Consider the following 24,811-nt stretch of genomic DNA (forward strand, 5'->3'; position numbering starts at 1 on the left):
GTACTCATTCAAATAAATCATTTTTGTAATGTTCTTCAAAGTTCATCAAATTCAAATGTTTACATTTTTTTGATATCGGACTACCAATTTAATTTTGAAAACTGTTTTTTTTTTTGTTTATATTACATCTGGAACATTTTTCCATGTTGTTACATAAACTCTTAATAAAGTTTACCAAGCATATTACTATCTTTTATTCAAGTATTTACTTAAGTATTACTTAAATATATTTACATATAAGTAATTCTGGATAATTTTATTGTTTCTAATTTTGCTATTATAAATTATATTGCAAGGAGTATCTTTCCATCTATAAGTTTTCCTTATTTGGGATTATTTCTTTGGATAAAATTTCTAGAGATTGGATAATTAAACTACTGGGCTAAGTTTACCTCCAGCAATCAAACACCTATAGAGGAAAGGGGAAATATTTTTCTTATTAATAAGGAAATCTGTTGAACATCAAAATCCTGAAGCTAGATGAAATTAATGACAAATATTTATTTGAGATATTTCAGGAAATAATAAAAATATAAAAAATAATTTTTAAAAATTAGAGAGAAAAAGATAGAGTCAGAAGGAAAAGGAGTTTACAGGACTTATTTCTTCAGTGCTACGTGTTTGTTTTCTCAGTCCTTTTGCCTGAGGTGGAAAAATGCAAAAGTACAATGGAAATATTATGGTTCTTAAAAAGTGCAGTAAAATTACTCTGCAAAAGAACGTTACACCATAATGTGCTAGTTATCCTATCAGTTTTATGAGAGCATTGTGTACTACTTGAAAATATGTTCTATTAGAATAATTTTTATAAAATTATTATATTACGTTTTATTTAAAAAAAAAAAAAAACAAAAGTAAAAGAAACCAAGGGAAAACCTGGGATTTTGAGCCATCATATAAATGTTTCTTCGCAATTTATTATGTATTCATTCTTAAAGGGGAGATTTTCACTTAATCTTTGAGTTTATGAATTAATCTGCAGCTATGTGCATTTGGTTACCCAGGGGTTCTATTAAGTTTTTTATTTTAATATTCAAATAATATAAAAACTCATTCTCATATAGGTATATTTTCAGAGAAGTCTAGTTTTGTTTTCTTAAAACAAGAGTCCCTTGAATCTCATTTAGAGTAACAGGTTAAATGTGTAAAAAATATTTGATTCTGTTTTCTTAAATGTATGGTTCCTCACCATGGTTATTTTTTCTTACTTATTTACTTGTTTTTTTTTCTTTATAATACTATTAGTTTTTCTCAAATGCTTGTTGTTTCTGTTCCAATTTGTAGATAAAAGATTAGATTGTTTAATACAGGTATCAAGCAAGGTTTTTCTCTCATGGTAATGGAAAATTTTAGAGTTGCAAATTAGGAGCTGCTGAGGATCATGGCTGTGCTATTTTCTGACAATATGATGCAGCATATGTAGCAAGTTCCAGTGAGGCCCACTTCCCTGGAATGTATACCACACTGTTTCACATTTTATGTTTTTTGTTAAAAATTACTTAGAAATTGGCATTCTTTCATTCTTGCATTTCTTCTTTCAACATTTTTTTGTCATTGTGACACTGAATAGGTTCAAAGTACTGGTGAATAAAGGTAGAAAAGACAGGACTGTATCCCTCAGAGAACAATTAGTAAAAGTTCAAGTGTGATAAGAGATAAGAAAAAGCATAGGTTGACTAAGATTACTCCCTAACCCAGTTTGGGAATAGAAGCAGGGAAGAGTAGAGGGGGGTGGTAGGGAAGGTGGGGTGGAGTGGGGGTGTCATGGAAGTATCTCTAGAGACAATGCTGATTAAAGTTAAGATCTCATGGATCTGTAGAAGTTAGAATAGTGAATTAATTTTGAAAGAGCTCTTTCAAAGAGAGAACTTTCCAGACAAAGAGAAAACTATGTGCAGAAGTCAAATACTTGAGAAGAGGCATGGCGAATTTGGAAAACTACAAGTAGCTCAGCATGCTTAGAGAAGCAGTTTGAAGAGTGATGGCTGATCAGGAAAGCAAGTGACCAACTTGGAGGTGGCAGCTAAGGCTATTAATACCCATGTAATCTAGAAGACATGATGACGTAGGGAAAAGAGCATTTGATTAGGAATCAAGATTTGAAGTCCCTAAGTGTGTGAGCTTCTTGGCCAGATCACTTGATTTCTGAGGCTTCTGTTTCCTCATCTGTATGAGGAACAAATGGTCTTCCACTCATGATCCCCGTTGCCCTCCTAGGGCTACTGCTCGTGAGGATGGAGGAGTGTGGTGGGCATGACTCTTCACCCCTGCTTCCTTCCCTTCTATTATATCAATTCTGCTTTTACCTGAAATATTTGCTTAGAATTTCATGTGATTTCTTTTTTTGTGGGGGAGGGGGAACTTACCTCTCCCAAAAATATTTGAAAGAGACAAGACTAAGCTATCTTAGGTCTTTCTGCCAATTTAGGAAAAATAACAATATGTGCTATTTAGAAATTCCAGACTGGGAGTCCAAGGTATGATTTCCACTGGACAGACCCCAGTGTGGCCATAAAGAAGCCGGTTTTACTCTTAGTCATTTTTTTAATCATAAAGAAGAACAAAAATTATCTACTTTCTTGTCTCAAAAAGTTTTTGTTTTCAAAAGTCAAAGAAAATTAGATATATTAAAGTACTTAGTGAATTACATTTTATAAATGACTGATTTTTTAAAATTAAATTTATTGAAGTAACATTGGTTAATAACATTGTATCAATTTCAGGTATACAACATTATAATTCAATATCTGTATACTCTATTATATGCTCTTCTTAAGGAAAATATCACTTATGTTAAAAGGTGTTTCTATGTGTGAGATTCTTTTATAAATCAAAGATATCCTTGGTGTGAAAGAGCTGGTTATCTAATGGAAGCGTCAAATTTCTAATGTTACACTTCTTTTGGCTCAAGTTTGTCTGCCTAGAAGTTGATAAAATCTTCAGTTTTTAAGATGTATCAGAATGAATTTTATTTAAAAAATAATATTAATAAACATTTTGTACTTCATTGGAAAGTTATAGTAATTCTGTGTTCCCAGGATGCTTTCATGAGTTATTTATTCACTCTGTGAGCACCTACTAAGTTAAAATACTGTGGATCTGCTGTTCATAGTATGTTACTTACAAAACTATGGAGAATAAGTTTAGATGTTTGTTTCTTGTTGTTGTTGGTGGCGATGTTTTAATGGAACATTTACCAGATCAACAAACCCTCTCTTTTAAAATTTTTAATTTATTTTTTTGCTATTTTTATTATTTTTATTTATTATTAAAAATTTATTTACTTATTTATTTTTTATGGTGACATTGGTTAACAAAATCCAATAAGTTTCAGCTGTACATTTTAACAGTAAGGCATATATATATTTACACTGTGTTCACCTCCCATAGTTAGATTTCTTTCCATTACCATATATTTGACCCCCCCTTTTTTTATTAATAATGATCATTCCCAATAGCAAAACTTAGACATGTGTTAGGTTAAAAGATATTTCTCTACCCAGAGTGAACAGGAGAAGAATAAAGTTTGAGGGGAATAGATAATACTGCCTTTTTGTAAATATTGTATCAATTTTCATATTGCAGATGAGAAAGAGAAGCTCAGAGGGAATAAAGTGTCACTAGCAAATACAAAACCTAGGAACTGAACCCAGGTCCATCTCTCAAAAAAGAGAGAAAAGAAGAGAACATCAAAGAACATTCACTGGGTGCTACAGAAAAATGATTATTCAAATTTTGAAGGATCTACTCAACTCTAGCATCATTCAGCCCATACTTCATAATTTTGTCCAGAAGAAAATTATGAGTGGCCTTGGATGAAGTCAAGATAAACAATTCAAAGCATATTTTCTATCTGCCACTCCAGTAGCTCTAACCAAAAAAATTTATTTTGCTTTGACATATACTTAGTAAACACATGTGAACATAGGTTCTAGAATTTCCATTAATGTCAAGAATATTAAACTTCAGTTGCTGCAATCCTGTTTGAAAACTGAGATAGTTATCAATTTTCATGGCACTTTTCCATGATGACTCAAAGATAATAGGAACTAGTTTCAAGAACACATCTTCAAGTATTTTTAGTATTCTTTTAGGTAATGGATTTGGACCTGGAATCTTAAAACTAATTTAAATCACCTTGAAGCTTTCTTACCATTTCTTACCATCATATTCTTTTCCAGTTTAAACATCATTCTTCTCTATGGAGAAATGGAAGCTAGGTTTTTAATAGTTCTGCTTTTCTGTTGGTCATTTGCTTATATTACATAGTTGGCCCCGAGCAATGTCATTATTATCCTATCTTTGGTTATCTGAAAATACCAGAGAAATTTCTTTTCTATTATCCTTAGCATTTTTCACAAATATCAAACAACTCAGTATCATTAGGTAATCAGCCTGTTCTCCATGCTATTTTTTGTTTTTGTTCCTTTTCTGAACTTTTTAGATACACTATTCAAATATAAAGTTATCAGAATATTTGTCTTTATGATTTTTAATCTAGGTTGTTACAGATAAAAGAATACTAGAATCATCGATACAAAATATATAACATTTTCTTTTTAATTTGTTTCTTATAGACTACAGCTGTACTATACAATATGGCAATCGCTAGCCATCTGTGGCTATTGAGCTGTTTAATAGAATTAGTCCAAATTAAGATGTGTTCTAGACACATCTAGATATCCAGTATATACATTAGATTTTTGAAGTTTGTGTGAAAAATTATAAAATATCATTAATTTTTTATAGTGATTGCATGTCTCAATGATAGTATTTTTATGTTTTGGATTAAATAAATATATTATTAAATTTAATCTCACCTGACTCTTCTTAAAATGTGTTCTAGAAAATTTTAAATTGCTTATGTAGCACACATTATGTTTCTATTGGACAACACCGATTATTCCCAGAATACTTTTAATATTTTTAATTGTATATTAGCTTCCTGTTGCTGCTATAATAAATGATCACAAATTTAGTAGCTTAAAACAATACAAATTTATGAATTTGCAGTTCAGGAAGTCAGAAATCTAAAGTGGGCTGGCAAGAACTGCATTGTTTTTGGAAGTGCTATGGGAGAATCCATTTTTTTGCCTTTTCCAACTTCTAGAGGCCACCTGCATTCCTTGGCTTGTGACTCTTTCTTTCATTCTAAGCCAGCAATGTGGCATCTTTAAATCTCTCTCTTTTTCTCTTTCTGATCTCCGCATTTGTTTTTACATCTCTTACTCTGATTCATACTCCTCTGCCTTCCCTAGATAAGGATAAGGACCCTTGTGATTACATTGGTCCCATCTCAAGATCCTTAATTTAATCACACCAACCAAGTCCCCGTGTCATGTAAGGTAACATGTACAAATTCCAGGGATTAAAAATTTTGGAGGGCTATTATTCTGCTTACTATACAAAGGATATTTAGAGTTGTCCTTTCTTAATTTGTTAATTACAAATTTTACAATTTGGTTGTGGTCAAATACTTTAAGAACAGTGACACTTTAATACCAACAACCAAACATAAAAAGCAACAAGTCTGAAGTGGCATGGTACAATAACCTCTCATTTAGAGATGCCACTGAACTTAGTGTGACCTTAGTTAAGTCAGTCATTTACCTTCTTGTTTTTTTTATTTTTTTTATTTTTCTATTTAGCAAAAGAAGATCTTTGGAGTTTATACAAGACTATAAAGCTATAATTTTGAGGTCCGTAGTAAAACGTACTCTGTTTTAATGATTAGTTTGAGTCCTAATCATTAAAATGAAGTTCAGCTATAAAGTATTTTCCATATCTGTTTTCAAATTCATGAATGTTGAAGATGAGGGTATGAACTGTGAATTGGTTTAATGTATTGCAGATAGCCAAGAATTATACTTTCATTCTATCATACAGTAGGTAAACTTTCTGTTAACACTTAAACTATTTACTCTGGTAGTCTATCAACTTTGACTTATAATGAATTTTGCTTTGAACATTTTTGACATTACCTTCTTTGCATAACTTACTTAAGCAACTATTTTTTTTTTAAATTACTATTTGTCTGTCCTTCCCTCTCTTCCTTCCTCCTAGTAAGACTTAGAAATAAAGTGTCAAGATTTTATATTTTTTTAAAAAACAAAATACCATTTATTAGCTTGTTTTTCTCTAGGGAGGCTTAGGAAATTTTTAGAGAAAAAAGCCATAGTGCTTAGGCTGAGGGTCATGATATTTATAATGGATGGTTGGAAGGTCGAACAACTTCTTATTCATTGAGTGTGATATGGTTTTATCATTCTATTTTATTATATCATATATCACATTATATAACAAAAGTAAGCTCTAAAAGCAAATACAAGTGATTTTAGGAAAATTCATTTTTTTCAAACATTTGTGAAATAATTCGCAACTTGATGTAAATAATCAAAAATTAACTAAAGAGACAGACTTATTTATTCAGTAACGTTGAGAGAAAGAGAGACAGACAGATAGAGACAGAGGGAGAGGAAAAGAGAGGAAGACACACACACAGACAGAGGTAGAGAAGAGAGCGATAATCATTCCTTTTAGAGATATCATTTAAAGTTCTCTTTTACTTAATATTTAGGCACTTATGGAACTAAATATTTTTGAACAGGTAAGTGATGCTCATTAAATCACTAATTGAACAATAATAAAAATCCAGGCTAGTGTTTACTTCTAATTGTGTAATTTGTAAAGGAAGAATAGGAAAAAGAAGAATACCCAACCTGTGTCTATAAAGTCAATAAGATGGCAATGCCATTGGGATATAACGAAACATTTCCTTTTCTAGATTGAACTACAGAACACTAATTTTCATGGAGCTTTTCCATAATTGAATGAAATTTTACAGCAAATTTTGATAACACTAGAAAGAAAGACTCAAACAAATATTATAAAATAAACTTTAGTGGATGATGTACAATAGGATGACCTTCTATTTGTATTTATTCAGTTCTAAAAGAATACTTAAGATCATTTTAGATACTTTAGCTCATTCTAGATTATACTGCAATGGACTAAAATTAATTTTGGTATGATGGGTCAATGCAGCTAAAATATCAAGAGAATCCTGGGTGATATTAATAGTAAAAATACTATTCAATCTTATAAATATATAAAAATTTATATTTCAAAATAAATAATATATTTCATAAAATAATATATTAAGCTATGAATAGCTAAAATCTTTGAAGTCAAATATTTGTATATTTTAAGAATAATTGTACCAATTAAATATAACTATAAATTATAGATATAAAAAAAGAGCTCCTTCAAAAAGGAAAAAAAAAACATTATTATTAGCATAATGGTACCAGTATTTGGAAGTTTTTAACAGTTCAAAATGATTTAATTTATTTTGAAAATCTGGGTTTGTTTCTGACTTAAGTCCTTGAACTTAAAAAATATGTTTTGGTATCTGAAACTAACCTTGATGAATAAGCTACATTTCTCTACGTGACAGTTTTATCCTAAAATATCTTCATCATTACTTCCTTGGTTTTCATTACAAGTCTTTAAACCATGAAATATAAAGATGCATGTGTAAATTTAGCATTTAAGCAGGTGTGTTCTCCCAATACATACCTGAAATATTCAAGACCAGTCAAGTGTTTTAAGTAGTCTTTTCTAATTAAGGAGGATTGTGTGAGCAGATTCTTGCCTGCAGAAAGAACTTCCTCATAAACAGCCACCTTTGCAGTAGTTAGGCCTTGTAATGTTGCAATGCTTTTTATTATTATGCCTTTCATAATTACCAATTGCCATTCATTTAGATTCAAGTCTGACCTCTTAAAATGAGGTTACATCAGGGGAGTTCTGAAGATAGTAGAAGAATATTTTTTCCCAAGACTGGTTTTAGAAATCTCTTTTACAGTATTTTATGTTATTTTTTTTCAGGCATAAAACACCAATCTTTCATAACATCCTAAAATATTTACTGCTAGGCAGAACTTAATTGATTTGACCTGGTCATAAAAGACATGCTTTTATATTAGTTATCTCCCCCCAAAAACTCATAACTCTCTTTTCATAATGACTCTTGTATTAAAAGCAGCAATTAAATACCTTCTCATCTATTTTTTTTTATTAGAATCATACCATTTCTTTATATGATCCATGTGGTATTAATCATTTTTTATTTGTTTAAAGTATAGAAACCAAAACGAGATGTGTAATCCTACCACGGTTTAGCATAGCTGAGATTTTAGTGATATAATCAAATTAGAATCCCATATTTTAATTGGCACTCAAGTTTGCCAATCCTGATCCTTCTTATTATTGTTAGTCATAGCATTTTTTTACTTCCTTCCTTTATTCACTCTCTAAAGAGAGAATAGCAAGCCCATCCAATATAGAGCATAAATTTGTTTCTTTCATGTACCAAATAGGTTCACTCTTTAATCTATTAAGTTATTCATTCAATAATCATTTGTACTCGGAAACACACAAAGATTATGTAAGCTTCTATACTCTTTGTAAAGTAAATCACCAGGGGGATATATGAATTTGATTCATATTTTATCTTCATCCTACTTTTCTTTCTTTTACTCTTCCTCCTTCATTGACTACCTTAACCTTCAAACCAGTTTATACTTAATCACACTGAAAATGAACCTTCAGTTCTATATTGATATCTCTCATTTTTCAGTATGGATGGTGAAGTATTAATTGAAAATAACTACTATTTATAACCAAATTAATTTTTAATAGCAAAATAAGGGTTGGTAGTGGTTGTTTGTTTTACAGTCAGCTTGCCTGCGAAATGCTTTGTACTGTGGCCAGTATGCAGGAGATAGTTTTAATAAGTGCTTGTTGAAATAACATGTCACCTTCTCCAAATTTCAGAATATTACATATATTTCTTCTCCCTTGTCTGTTCTATCATCGAAGGAAATTAAATTGTCTTTTCACCGTTTATTCATCTCAAAGCTGCTTTGATTATTGCTTGGGAATACTTCTGAGTGGTTGAAAATTGATGATTTGTTCAGGCATTTTTCCTGAGTTCAGCCTGAGTTAAGTGATATTAACTACTAATCTAACTATTTTATTCCTAAGATTGGGCTCTAAAAAAATGATTTCCTAACATTTGGTATCTTCTATTTTTTTAAGAGTTATGAAAAATGCTATTTAATGACTTTGAAAAGAGATTTCAAGTTCTCATATTTCATATCAACAAAGCCTCCCTATTTGAATTCACATATGTATTTTAAATATTCTGGAGAAATGATCTTTTGTGTTGTCGTTTTGCTTAGGGCTACTCTGGCTTTGGTGGTTTCCAGTTAACTGGTCAGAACTGAACATGACTGATTGTTTGCCTGTTTCACAATTCCAGAGGCCTTGTTACTATATATAAGATGCTATATTTGAGATCAAAGGAAAATACAAGAAAGAACTAGTTGAAAGTTTTACATTTTTCCCCTGTTTCAACTACATTTTTCTCATTTAGATGGTGATTTTTGCTTGCTAACTGGAAATTTTCATATGCATTATAGAAATAAGCATCTATCTATTTCCACTTAGAAATATAAAGTACTACAGATATTTAAAATCTCTATATAGAAACACATCATGAAATTTTGAATTCTCATGCTTTTTTTTTTCACTTTTACATATACTTATTCCAATTAAAAATATTTCTAATACTGTAGGGTTTATAGAAAATCGTCTAGTTTAAATATTTAATTTTACTGAAATAGTTCAGGCATACAAACATTTTATATGTAACATTATAAACACCTGGGTACTCAAGATTCAGCCTGAAAAATAAAACATTGAAGATTCAGCTGAAGCTCACTGTGATGCCTTCCTAATTAACCTTCTTCATTCTTCCCAGAGATAACTGCTATTCTGAATTTCATATTTATCATTACTATGCATGTATATGTACTTTAGCTACATATGCATGTGCTCAAAAATAATAGATATAATTATTTTGCATGTTTTTAAACTTGATTTATAAATGATACCATGCTACAAGTATCTTTCTGCAAACTACTTTTTTGTTGCTGCTACACATTGCATTTCTGAGATGAATTTAGGCTAACTCAAATAGCTATAGTGCATTCTTTTTTTTTTTTTTTACTGCAACTACTACAGTATTGCAGTATATAAATAGTCTATAAATTACGTGTCCATTTATTTATCAAAAGGTATTTAGATTGTACCCCCCTCTTTTTTTTTTTGCTTTTCAAGTAATTCTGTATTAGGTATTTTTTATACACATGTGGAGAAAGAAGTACACAGGAGTAGAGAGACTGGATTTTAGGATATGCAATCTTCAACTATCACTAAATTGCTTTCTGAAGTTGTTGCTGCATTATATAATCTCCATGGTTGTTCCACATCCTCATCAATATTTTATGTTGCTGGACTTATATATTTTTACCAATTACATAGCTGTGAAATAATATTCTATCATTTTAACTTGTATTTCTCTAGGGAAATTGAGTACTGTTTTCACATGTCTACCAGACATTGAGAATCTTCTTCTGTCAATTAACTGTTCATCTTCTTGGTTCATTTTTTCTTATTATAATTTTTGTCTTTATAGATTTATAAAAAATCTTTATGTACTTGGATACTAATCCTTCTTTGATTATATGCATAGCAAATATCTTTTCTTAGTCTATGCCCTGACTTTTTTGATGAACATGAATTTTTAATTTTAATGTATCAAATTTAACATTTTTTCTTTATGGACTTCCCTTTATATCTTAATGTTTAATAAACCCTTCTCTATCATAAAGCTATCTTTTCCTCAAAGTTTTAAGCTTTGCTTTGCATCTTTGTCTTTATCCTACCTTAAATATATATTTAGGTGTGAATTTGAGAGCTATTATTATAATTTTTTTCATACACCTAATCTATTGTCCAAATAATTCATCTTTGCACTGCTCTCTAATGCCACCTATTTATCAAGTTTTTATAAATCTATCAATATATTTCAGAGCCCTTTATTCTATTGAATTTATTTCTATTCCTGAACCAAAGCTAAACTGCCTCAATTACTGTCATTTTATATTAAGCCTTAATAAGTTCATATGGAAATTCCCCATACCTTCTTCTTTAAAATTGTATCAACAAGTTTTGACCTTTTATTCTTGCAAACACATTTTAGAATTAATTTTTCAAGTTTCATGAAAAACTATAGTGGGTTTTTAAAAAAATAATAATTGCATAAATTTTATAGATTAATTTGCAATATCGAGTCTCCCATCTAGAGACAGGTATTTGTTAATTTATTTGAGTTTATCCTTTAATTTTAATAGCTATATTAACTGTGGGCCAAAATGTGACTGCTCAAAGTCACATAGCCAGTTAATAGAAATACCAATGGTAGAAGAAAAATCTTTTGACTTCTTAACAACTCCTAAACTAAAAAGGGTTAATTATTTAGCCAGCTAAGAAAAAGATCTTTGTTTAAAGTACACTCCTTGAGTCCTTGCAGCTTCTGCAACCACCATCATGAAAGTGAATCCAATTTCCCAAGATTACTGGGACCTTGATAATCAGAGTGTGGTCAGAGGGCTTGTTAGACACACAGTATCTCATTCCTCCTCTGGTCCTACAGAATCACAGTTCTCATTTTTAAAAGATTCCTGGGTCATTGATAGGCACGGTAAAATTTTGAAGTATTACATACGAAAAGGGAATTCTAAAATTTATTATATTGGCTCTTTTTCTCTAAAGCCTGTCAAAAATGCTAGTAGTAATCTTGAAGTCATTGAATTGCAAAGGATTTAGATAAGCAACATTGAAACCCATGTAATGGCACTTAGGTCATGGTCTTTGACAGCAGGCTCACAGCAGCCATCCTCTGCTTTTCTGAATGATCAAATGCCCCAAATGAGAAGAGATTGTATATATATACACATACATACATACCTACAAACACATATTCCTTTAAAGGAAAAAAATGTTAAGGGTTTTTCTAAAAGCAGCATATTTCAGGAAGACTGAAACTTTTGATATCTATAGTTATTCAGGAAACAAGTACACTTGCTTTGAAATTACTAGTTGCCCGAAATTGTCATTTTAGCTACTAAATGCCATTGGGGAAAATTCTGTAGAAAGATGAGTGCTGCGGGAGACAGAAACCCAGAAGATTCAGTCTTTAAAACAAAAAGGAAAGATCGCACGATTTTTTCAAGTAATCATATTCTATTCATGTTAATCTCCATTCAGCCTTCTTGCTCAACTACTGTGGAGGCCGGTTAAGTACAGAGAGAAAGAAAAAAAAAAGGTGAGGCGAGGGGATTGGGAAAAAAAAAAAAAAAGTGAGATCCCTGCAATATTACCTCGAGCCACTAGGGGTATCTTTGTACCATTTTTCATCCTGCACCGATTTGGAGTAGAAACCTATATTAGGGGAAAACCAGGGTCCTCGGCATTTTTGCGAGCAGTGCACCCAGAATCCAAAAAGACTGAAAAAAAAAAAAAAAAGAAGAAGAAGAAGAAGAAGAAGAAGAAGAACGAAGCAACGAAAGAAAGAAACTACAGTTATTTCGGTCACCCGAACAGGGCTACGAAATTGCTCTACTGGATATCAGCACCGAGGATTCAGTTTTGAGGTCAATTTCCAATCAAGATAAATCTATTGGATTAGTAGGATTATCTGATTGCAGCTGAAAGAAGTAACGTTGTTTGATCATTTGGATTTTTTGCCTGATGGTCGGATTTACATGGAGGTGGCTTTGGGTCCCCAGGATTCTGGATCGTGGTTGCAGCTGGAGAGAAAAAAGGATCAATCGACACGTTTTGGAAGTGTCTGTGGGTGAATAAAAAAAGAAAAAAGAAAGAAAGAAAAGAAAAGAGAAAAAAAGACAAGAAAAAAGGAGGGGGCGCAAAACTGGGGTTGCGGCTGCTTAAAGAAGAAAAAATAATAAAGGATCCTGAATTCTGAAACAAGAATTACCGAGTGCTCAAGATTCCAAAAAGCCTCTAAAAACTGGTAAATACTTTGACCAATTTAGCTTGAATTTGACGGCGAAGTGTTGTAGAAACTGTCTCCTTGAATTATTGGAAGGGGTCTGGGGAAAGATGAGGGATCTCCATCTGTGGATTTATCTTACTGAGGGTAAGTTTGGGGTTCTTTTACTGGGAGGAGGTTGCCGAGGTTTGCGTGCCGCTGCGCCGAAGGTACTGCGGTCGGGGTGCCTGTGAGATGGAAAGAGAAGGGGGGATGCAAAACCAACTCGCGCATCTCCGGATGGATCGCTGGGGAGCTACCTAGATCTAGCTTAAAAACCTTATTTTGTGGCGTCGGTGGGGAAGCCAAGCCATCCTCCAAGCTCTGAACTTTGCATTGAAAATCTCCTGCTTGGGAGATCTCTTTGGATCCAGCGCTTTCTCCTACTGGTACTTTACGGAGAAGAGGCAGTGATACCTTGGAAAATCTGCATGTGGAGGGGAGAGCCCAAGTAAAAATCGCGGCTGCCTTGGCGGCGGTTTCGGCGGCCGTCGGCTTCTCCGGGAATTTTTCAGGGGAAATTGGCCGTTTTCATACTGTCTCATTCTCCAACCCCACCCCCCCATTCTCCCTTCTTCCCTCCTCCCCCTTCTCTCAGCTGATTGCTAAAGGGTTACAGGGTGACTGCATCGGGTCGAGACAGAAGTGAGTGACCACATATGCTGTCTTGTTACACACTTGCACGACTTTGCATAATACAGTCCGCGATAACTTTCTTCGAGTTGGGAGAGTACGGGAAGGCGTTGCAGCCTTTCTGCTCAGGGCCCTGGCTAGCGAGTGCGCCAGGCAGCGGGCTGCATTTCTGATACATCTCAACCCTGGCTGCCTCGCCACTTACTGGCTTTTCTTTCCGACTGAGCGGAGCGCGCGCGTTCCCAGACATTTTCTTGCAGCTGAATTCAGGGAAATTTTTTTCCTTTTGAAAAAAAAGAAAATTGTGGCTCTCAAGGAAAGCTTATCATTTACAGAAAGAAAATCAATTTCAGCAGATATAATTAAAATAATCACTCAAATGAGTGAATATTAATTGACTTGGGAAACTAAAAGTTGCTTTGGAATCCAGAAAAGCATATTCTGAACGAGTTTTGGCTTCCACATAGGCTCAGAACAATAACATAAAGAAACAATTCATTTAAAATGTGTACGTAGATAAATATGGATATGTTAGTAAGTTAATTACCCCCTCCCATTCTTCTGACTCCTCAACATCATAATTTTAGTTGGCTTTTTCTATTTAAGGCCGCTTTGTTCAATTTCAAACCTTTACACATTCAAATGCATTAGAATAAAATGGAGATAGATAATCATTAAATTATATGATGATGTATTTGGTACACTTTAATCTTTTGAAGAAAAGCATCAAAATTTTTTTCAGGGGTTTCTGTTTACAGATTATGAAATATATGTAGATAGCTTTATGGTTTTAACATTGAAGCTTCTTCATTATTTCTTCCTGAAAGGCTACTCTTCAATGTCATCTGAAACATCATCTCCCCAGTGCTTGCTTATTTCAGGAATTTGAGACACATCAGACATCTTGGTATTAAAAGAGGAGCCTCACCAAACTTTCTTTCTGGATGTCTGTGTATATGCGTTTCTTAAATCAAAAATTTGAAACAGGAGCATGCCTTTTTTTTTTTAAAGATGAAATAGCAAAATATAAAACTTTGACTCTCAAGAATTCTACAGTGAAAAGTTAGATAGTTTTTATTTCTGCAGACTTTGTGTGTCTCAAAATGATAGAAATAGCAAGAAATAGTTTCTAGAAGCCCAAATGTTAGTTTTAAGGTGATATCTGAGAGTCTAGGTTTACCTTTTGTTTTACACAACTCTAAGTCACATGGTTCACATGTAGTGTGAACTAGAAAAATGGACGTTTTATGTATTGGTACATTCTAGCTACTGGTCCTAGCCACAAAGTCCAGTACAATTTAATTTAATTTAATTGTAAAAAATAAATTAATAAAAGAAGACAGCAAAAAAAAAATTAAATAATAAAAGTGAATGTGAGGTAGGCTAAGATTTCTCTTTCTAGTTTAGAAGGGAATATAGTGTTGACATAAAAGTAGATTAAGAATATAAAAAGTAGATGGAACGTGAAAAAGTTAACTTGCATATTTTGCAGTCTTTGAACCAGTGGTCATGGCATATTCATAGTGCTAAAGCAGAAAACTCAGCTTAACATGCTTTTGTCTTGTCTGAACAGTATTTTTCTCTGTCAAGGATAATCAGTACTTTCTAGTCCCTCATTCTATTCACTTTGGCAGAGGGAATGAAAAAGGGGAAACTTTGGCCTACTCTGGTTTCTACAGTTTCTACAGAAAACTTTGGTAAACTTTGTAGGTGGTAAATTCACTTTGGAAAGCCAATAATGATCTGAATAAAACAAATAAAACTACATACCTTAAAAAATTTAAAACTGTATTCAGTAAACGAAGAGCAAGGAAGATACCCAGTTACTTTTGTATTCAGTAAACTGAATAAACTGTATTCAGTAAACGAAGAGCAAGGAAGATACCCAGTTACCCATGGAGAACATTTACCCATGTAAATGTTCTCCATGGATATAGCGGATCACACTAAGAGGTATGGAGAAACTCGATGAGTTCACTTAGAAAGTTAATTACATTTTGCTCTACCTTATCCAAATACATATTTTTGGTCATGATTATTTTTAAAAAAACATGGTGGCTCCTATCAGTTCCAGTTTTGTTACAGAATAGCACAAAGTGAGATAATTTGGGGTAAAGAAATGGAAGCTCTAAATTAGCCCTAAAAATTTCAAGTACAATTTCTAATGTACATGACAAGAAATAGCATTGGATTCCCCAAAACTCCTCCCTATGGGAAAACTGACGTTGCATTTACTGGAGCTTTGCTTGACAGCTACACCTGTCCCTTGAAAGCCTCGCATATGTTCCAAGTGGCCTAACATTCAAGGGGGAGATAACACATTTGCTGCAGCTTTCTTTGACTTTGGGAAGATTAAATACAGTTAAATGTTATTCTATATGAACTGATTTTTTTAAATTAAATTACTACACACTCAATTGAAAGCAAAGTAAGAAGGGCAATCATTTTTTAGTGTTTTGTAGAAATTTAATAAATGGAATCTCCAAATGCAAATCTTTCATCTCTTTAACTTTACTAAGAAATACAAGAAAAACTCAACTTTCAGTTAATTTAAAATTTCTATCTTTAATATCTCAAATTTGCAAAGCCCATAAAATTTTTAAAAAGTAGCGAACACTTGTGATGAATCATTTTTAATACCTTTTAAAAGATAATTTAAAATATTTTGAGGTAGCTAACCGCTTAACCTTGTGGGATAGCAACATTCCCCACTGTTTCTAAGAATGAGTCCTTAACAGTAACAGATTTGATTATTTTTGCTTTGTTATTAATAAAATTGTGTTGGCAATGTCAACTGTTGCTACGATTCTATGAATTATCTCTGCTTTCAAGAACCACGCCCCCTCCCCACCACAAAAACAAAAACACACTCATTTGATAGCAAACCTGTGTGAAAGAGAAAGGCTACCAACTCTAAGCTTAACTGAAGTCAGAGAAAGCTAGTAAATCAATCCAGGCATTAGAAATTATTAGGCATTAAACTTTGGGGGGATTTTATATTAATTCTTTTTATAACAGTCAGTATAATCTCTTCTGTGCCTGTTTCCGTTGCATGTATAGAGAAATTCTAGTCAATGGCAAAACGCTTTACTGCTGCCATTACTGCAGACTTTATGGATCAGAGATGTGTCAGCATGTTAGCTTTAGCAGTAATGCCTCTTTTGTGTGAAACCTTATGGGCCTTGCAGGCACTCTCTCATTCTGACACTCATAAAACGTTCAAGTCTCATATTTATTATTTAATTTTCTTTCTATATATAGCAACAGAGCACTTCAATATATGAATGTGTAGCCAAAAAAAAAAGAAAAAAGAAAAAAATGACAGGCAAGCATGAATGGGACTAATGAGTTTTAATAATACACATATTAGGGACTGCTAAAGGAAGTTTAATTAAGAAAAACAAGTTGAGCATGAAATTCATTTTAGAACAAATGCAATTTAAGTTACTGGTACAGATGTAAAATCAAAAACCACAGTGATACATCACAAGAAATAAACTTTCAGGCTGAGACTTAGACCTACTTAATGCAGTTGACATCTTAGGATCTGCCTTTAAGTTGCTGAGCTTGGGTTTGACTTATGAAATAAGAGAATATACACTTTTTTTACAGTGTTTTCCCTTTTCTCTGGTTTCTGTAGCAATTTTTGTTTAGTATTTTAACTGTATATCTAGCTACACTTTTTGTACATAATACTAATTCCCTTGAGATAGGCCACACAGCAATGGTTTCTTTTTCTGTAGTCTGCTTCTTTAATACCACATATGCCTGCATCTGGAGCCCATGCCACCCCTTTGAGAATGCTGTAAGTGGTTCTTCAATAAGAAAACTGTTTATGTATCTATCCATTTACCTGCACCGATAATTCTGTTTAACTTTTGGCATAATTGAGAAAATACATAGTTTTATTTATTTGTTTGCTTATTTATTTTGTAGTTACAGTGTATCGGGGGCTGGAAATTGAGGAGGAGGTAGAATGTCTAGCAAATATTGCCTTAGAATGTGGTTTTCTTCCATTTGGTCTGTATCTAAATAACAGAGGTACATTCTAGAAAGAGTGAAGAAGTCAGATCATAAAATGGGGGTCTTATATATCTTTCTCAACAACTGCCTTTTTGGAAACATCCAAATGACATCCTGATTTATTTATATAGATGTTGAACATCACTTATGTACAACAGTAGTTTTTTGTTCTTTGACACACCCAGTGAATGTTGAGTCTTCAGGAAAAAAAAAAAGAGGTTAATCGTAATATTTCAAAGTAAGTTGAAAATTCTTGTTGCCTTTTAAAAAATAGTTATGGTGAATACTTTCATACTGTCATATGGAATATTCATTATGCTTGGAAATTCAACAACGTTACATATGAAATCTATGATAATATAGATTAGGTAAAAACTAACTTGGGATTATTACTAGTATAAATGTTCTTCATAGGACAACCACTTTTTGTATAACAGAATTGACCAGGAAAACAGTGATTACTACATATGATGTTGACCAACAGATGTCACAATACTTGCACCTGAAAATACTACTTGAGCTGTTTAATAGTTAACCACAACACTAGAAGAAATAAAGATTCACTTCAATGACCATTATGTTTCAAATAAGTGCACCTGTCATTTTTAATTTAAATCTATATTACTTAGCTGTCCAAAACTTTACACACAAGTGACAATGTTATAAAAAAAAAAAAAAAAACTCACCAGTTTCATTTCCTCTTTAATTGTGCCAAGTGTTCCAATGCGTATGTTACTATGAGATTGATGTCCAAGTTCCTATTATTTAGAGCTGTGGTCTTTAGTAATAACATCAGAGGAGTTATTGAGTACATAGAAGTAAAACATTTTATGTAATGAAACAGTATTGTACCAGCAGTGTATATAACCTCTGTGATGATCGGCAGGGATTTCTGTCTGATTTTTTAAAGTGTGTGTGTTTCTCCTCAGCACCCAAAACAGTGCCTGGCACATTACTGGTGACTAATAAATACTTATTAAATGAATAAGAGACCAGGCTCTAGCTTCACATGTAACTTTGCTTAATAATTGGTCTTTTCATTTTTGCTTTTTATTTTTTTTCAAAAGATCATTTGTTATTTTAATTGGTAGATATTTTGAAGGCATGTGCAAAATTCCAAAAGCAAAAAGGGAACTATTTAAAAGACTGAATTTTAATGATTTTTGTATATAGTTTATTAGCTCTATTTTGATATATTACTATCAAGGCTGGCACGTGTAATAGGATAATTAACCAAAACGTACATTAGAGTTATTTTCTGCCGTGAAGAAAATGTGATATTTCAAGGAAATTTGGAAGCATTGATTATTATTTCAAACACTTAGGACTTGGACAATAAGATCCAAAATATAATGAAGTTTGACATTTTAGTCATTATTTAAGTACTTTTTCATTTTTTAAAATACTTTTTGATTCTTAGTTCCCTATTATTCAATTTTATTTAAACGGTGACTTCATTTAGCAACTTATTTTCCATGCGTATATTAAATTCTCGTAACTATTTGTTCATTGATGTTCTGTTACACAAATGGCCCATGAATAGAATGTTGCTCTGAAGCTTGTAATTATTAGTACTAATAAAACTGTAATGTGAAGAGAAAATAAAAGATGGGGTATCTGAGGAAGATTGCAAGTGTAATGTTCTTTCCCCTTTGGGGCATTGGCTGAGTTCTAAGCCAGGTCAGGGGTGACAGGAAACCATTACTGTTATTTGGTGCCTTCGTCAAAGGAGTTGGTGGTCTTAGTCCAGTTCCTAGTAGACAGTTACTTCTTAAACAATAGTCACTATAGTAATTGCCAATTCCAGTAGAAGCCTGAGAGTAAATGGACACAAAGGTTTAACTTCCTCATCTCTGCTAATCATCTTCTAAGGGGTCAAGATTGACAAACCTTGGCACAGGGCCATACTGAGAAACAGCATTGCCTCTGCCAAAGTTGTAGCTACTCTCTGGCAACAAGTTTTTGTTTTTTTGTTTTTTTTTAGAAGACTTTAATTAAGCAGGGCACCAAGAATGGCAGTTCTCCACTATTCCCAAGCACATCAATTCACTGGAAACGAAAATAAGCTTAAATAGTGAATTGAGAGTATAACACTGCTGTTAGGGTGTGCTATCTTCTCTATAAAGGTACTGGTAGCGTAATTAAGTTGCTTCTGGAAGCAACGACTTGTGACCCAAAGGTGGCCCCTTTCAGACAAAAGCATCAATTTAATATCAAGAGAAGTAATCAGCTCTACCTGGCTGTCTCTCCTGAGCTCTTGAGTGATTACTCATTTTCTTCTGGGGGATCACAGGGTTGCCAATTGGTTTTCAAAATGTGTCCTGCAGTATTTTACATATACATTAAAATTGTTGTTCATGGTTTTGTTTGTTTGTTTGTTTGTTTTTCCTGTCTTATCAATTCCTGCCCCTCTCACCCAACTTTACCTTCTTATTCATTTGGAAGTCGAGACTTCTAAGTAGATTCTAGATTTAACAATATCTGTCACTAACAAGAAACTCTAATATTTAGCCATTTGTTGTAATGATGGTTATAGAAGAAATATTTAGTTGTGGAATGCAGAAGGAAAGGCTATCACTTAAATCTCTTTTTCTTTGTGTTGCCAGAAAAGCTGTTACGGCATCTTAGAATCCTTTTTTTTTTTTTTTTGCCAAATAATAACGGAATTAGCTACCAGTCTATATGGTCATCTGTGCACATCCTGCATGATGAGGATTTTCATTGTACTTTAATTTGTTTCTACCTCTTCTCTGTTTTACCTCCCTTGTTGCAACTCTAATTGAGATAATGCCTTCACAGAGGTCAATCATCACAGAGATAAATAAAAACTGAAGTAGGGTTAATTGATGAAAGATAAATAATATAATGAATGAATGAGTTATTCATTCAAGAAATATTTTCTGATGACCTACAATGTAATAAATTATTTTGGGGAATGGTTACTAAAAATCAACAATTCAAAAGCTATAGCTTCTATTTTTGAAGAGTAAGGCTAATCTAATCATGTTATTTTTGTGATCATAATTCTTCTTATCATTCTTGGGATAAGATCTTACATTCTTAAAATGGCCTAGAAATTCTTGAATTGTCAGCTCCTCTCCAGCCTGATGCCCACCCTTCTCTCAAGTCACTCTAATCTCTTAGTTCTTGGAAAGCCTCAGGCTTCACAGCATTTGGGTCTCCTCTTGCCTCTCTCTAACACACTCCTGGTCCTTACCTGCCAACTCCTACTCATCTTTCAGAACTCAGTTTACATATCACTTCTTCAATAAAATCATCTTTTCCACTCAAAGACTCATTAAATCTCCCCTGAGAGCCTCTGCATTATCCTCTTTGGCAAAGCATTTATTACTAAATAGTTATCTGTGTAATTGATTTACATAAAGTTTGTCTTCTCCATTGAACTGCAGTCTTGTAGAGAATCAGCACTATTCCCCTCTTGTTCATGTTTGCCTCTCCAGTGCTTCATGCTAAGTAATGTAAGAATGAAGAGAGAAACTGAGTTTATAAACTACTGTGATAAAAAGTACTGTGGGTTCAATCACAAGAAAAGTAACAAGTGCTTTGAGAGTTGAGGAAACGGAGTGTTTTTCTGGCTGGAAGGATCTGGGAAGGAAGTACAGACTTTTGAGCCAGGCCTTTAGAGATTTTATACACACACACACACACACACACACACACACGCACATGTGCACACACACACACATATATATGTATATACATATATATGTATATATATATATTTTTTAATTTTTTTTCCACAAAGATAGAATGCTACCACCGATAACCTCTTCAATGTACTCATGATTTTTATCTTAGATTGTCCTTAAAATATTTACTTGGTAAAACTTTTTCTCCTATTACTGTCAAATTTTAGTTTGCCTTTTCTCCTTAACATTGCATTTTCTCACATGATTGGAAAGGTTCGTTTTAGATTAGAAGTAGCCCAAGAAGAAAGAGAACAAGTAGAATTACTTATATTTTCTGTAACTCTGGAAAACCATTGAGACTTGCCTACCTTTACTCCTAGAAGAAGGCTCTGGACAAAATTGAGAAAGAGGCAGCGTTTATCTGTAGTCTATGAATTCTTCTGCCTTATATCTTTCTGTGTGTGGGAATTCACTATATTCACAGAATTGTTTTCTTTTTTATTGAAAAGTTTTTCAGTGGCTTTGTGTTTCAGATCTTCAATTTAATTATCTGTTACTCTGATGATAATGATCTCTACTTTATGAAGACAATTAAATGAGGTGATGCAGTTAGCTCACTGTTTGGCCCCAGTCCGCGCTCAGTTGATGCTAGCCATTAATCTAGTGATTAAGTAATAATGGTCATGGAAGTATATACTTGTCACCACATTAGTTCTCAGTAACTACATTTTGGTATGGCCATGATGTGGGCCATGGCATTTCTTGAACTTCTACATAATCAGCATATGAAACTTTGATATTCCCATCTCAGAAGAGACCCTTTGTAGCTGCTCCAAATTATGCCTATTGATTAACCCCAGAAAGCAGATCAGCAATCTTTTCATTTCCTTCCTGTTGATGTCCTGTGTGTTTTACTCTCCTCAAACCCTCAAACTGAGCATATGATTTCTTTGAGTTAGTCTCACTGGGGAGCAAAGCAAAATGTGTATCATGAAGATTAAGAAAGATCACACTCTTTGGAGTTAGGTTTGTTTCTTGCATCCGCCTTTTCTGAGCTTTGCGGTCTTAAGAAATCTGTCTAACTAAATAAATCATCATTTTTCTCATCTCAAACAAGAATACTTGGCTTAGAAATTTGTCGTGAGGATTAAATGACATGAACCATGTAATTTGGAGCAGCTCCAAACAGGGTGGTATTGAAACTTTTTCCAGCAACATTCTATAATCTGAAGCAGAGCATAAATGTTAGAAGTTAGGACTGGGGATAAGCAAGGCAAGAATGGTAAAATTTCAAGGAGCAAAGGTCATGAGAAATGGTAATTCTAGGGATGAACAGAGTAATTAGATTTGGATAGGAAGGTATGCAGTACCAGAAGGGTACAATTAGAAAAAGAAATAATAAGAAGGATTGCTGCAAAGGCTTGGCAAGTAGTTGATGATCTGTATATTAGTTTTTTTTATGGTCATTTTCAGATAAATGTGGATATATTCTAAGCTATACTTCAAACTGATCATGAAAATAAAATTGTTTTTGGTTTCTTTATCATCAATTCATTCACTAAGGTAATGGTTCCCATACCTTTGTGATTATGTAATTTTGTGTTTTTGATAAGCAAACCATAAAAAGTATAAAATATATATATATATATATTCCCACACAAATATCTCTATCATCAGATTGAAAAACATACAGAAAAATAGACATTAAAAGATGAAAAAGATAAAATCAGTATTTTTTTAATACGTTATAAATCTGGAAGTCTTCATTCCGTCATCTATTAATACCTCAAGGCATAGAGATTCTTAGGATATACTTATAGCTGAAAAGATAGATATAAATTAGTATTTCAAGTCGTCTTCTTGATATTTGCCTGACTTATTATTATATTCGATTAAATAGCCTTTGTTTTTAGTTTTGCAATGTAGCTGAAGCAGAGCATGTGCTATAGGTTGGAGAAGTTTCATTTCTGCTCATTTCTTGTTCTTGTAGTTGTATTGCTAGTATTTTCTTTAATACACATATACATTGTGGGAAACGATTCAGCAGTCTGTTTGGTGACAGTTAATTCAATTAAAACATGATGAAAAATGTATAAATTTACTTATCCAAAGATGTAAACTCTCATACATCACTATACATTGAAAAAGAAGCAGAACAAGAATAAAATGCCACTGCCGGTAAACCTACTGCGTTATATAGAACTTTACACCATCCTAAAAACATTTCTAGCGCTATGTGAATCACACAACCATGTGAAGGCGCTTGTATTAAACCATTAATTCATATTAGCAAAGATTCATTTCTTTCTCTTTTTGTTTTACATAAAATATTGTGATACATAGACGTTTGGTGATTTACTTCCCTTTTTCCTGGTCGTCTTGTGGTGGCATATGAACACAGTGCTTTGGAGATCCCTGCTCCACAGTACTGCCAGTTTAATTTTCTTGTGAATAAATTTAATAATACTCTTCCCTTGCTAGGAATATTTAATGGCTTTTCATCACCCAGTGAACAAAATCTAAGCTCTTTAGCCTTTTAATGAAAGGCTTGCTTGATTTGGCTATAACCTGCCTTTCCAGTCTCATTCAATACTCAACCTCATTTACTCTGTGTTCTGGCCAAACTAAACTGTGCGCTCCTCAGCTGTGGCTGCTTCTTTCCTTTCTGCCATAGGTTAGATTTCCCAGGAAAGAATAAAGACTCTGGGATGGAAGTTTGCCATCAGAAAGTTTACTGGGGCATGCCATTGGAAAAAGTACGGGGGAGGGAGTGAGAGAATCACAACCAACTCCTCCCTCTGCCCCTTTCCACAGAGAGCCTTGGAGCTGGGATGGTCCTTTGGATCTGGTCTGCATTGAGGCAAAAAGGCCAGGCCTTTCTCCATGCGTGTGGACCAGTCACTGAGAGGTGAGCTAGCTCCAGGGAGGTTGAGCATGGCAGTACCTACTACGTACCCTTTCCACTGTTCCTGGAATGTGCCCTTTGCCTGGAATCTCTTGCATGACCATTAGTGTTTGTTCCAGCCCTATTCGTTATTTGAGACCCAGCTCAAATTCCCCCTGATTTACGAATTCTTTCCTAATCTACTAACTCAAGGTAGCCCTGTTTCTTCTTTTTAAAGCCTAACAACATTTTGTCGATTACATTCATTTGCTTATTCATCCTGTTTTTATGTACTTACTATGTGAATTAATTACACATTAGTTACTTTAAGTGTTCAGTTACAGAAAGGACTCACGGGACTCACATCGTTTATACTCATTGGACAGCTTTATTACAAGCAACAAATACAATAGAGAAACAACAGAAAAAGCGTGTATATTGAATAGGGTCCAGAAATCTCAGATTCAGGCTTTTTCGTTGTCCCACTGCTGGGTCATACAGGATAACTCTTGTCTCTAGGTCTTGCCACCAGTGTGCATGTGAAACATATTGCTATAAGAAGCCCAAAATCTGTTGGTGGTCAAGTTTTCTTACAGTAAAGTGGTCACATAGGTATATTCCAGTTATATAGCCAGACTTGGCCATTGAAAATCACCACTC

The 24,811-nt window shown here is 33.3% G+C and overlaps 1 protein-coding gene across 9 annotated transcripts in view; it reads left to right on the top strand.

The window, feature by feature from the left end:
* The window catches only part of NLGN1 (neuroligin 1), a 995,729-nt gene that overhangs the window by 345,767 nt on the left and 625,151 nt on the right, over window positions 1-24,811 (top strand). Inside the window, exon 1 of one of the 9 annotated variants that reach the window (XM_023524807.1) lies at window positions 12,934-13,069. The exons of the other annotated variants lie outside the window; for them this stretch is intronic. The gene's annotated coding sequence lies outside the window, so the exon portion shown is untranslated. Of the gene's footprint in view, window positions 1-12,933; window positions 13,070-24,811 lie in introns of those variants that run through there. 9 annotated transcript variants of the gene reach the window in all.

This window comes from Pteropus vampyrus, unplaced genomic scaffold, assembly GCF_000151845.1.
Source record: "Pteropus vampyrus isolate Shadow unplaced genomic scaffold, Pvam_2.0 Scaffold12, whole genome shotgun sequence".
Lineage (NCBI taxonomy): Eukaryota > Metazoa > Chordata > Mammalia > Chiroptera > Pteropodidae > Pteropus > Pteropus vampyrus.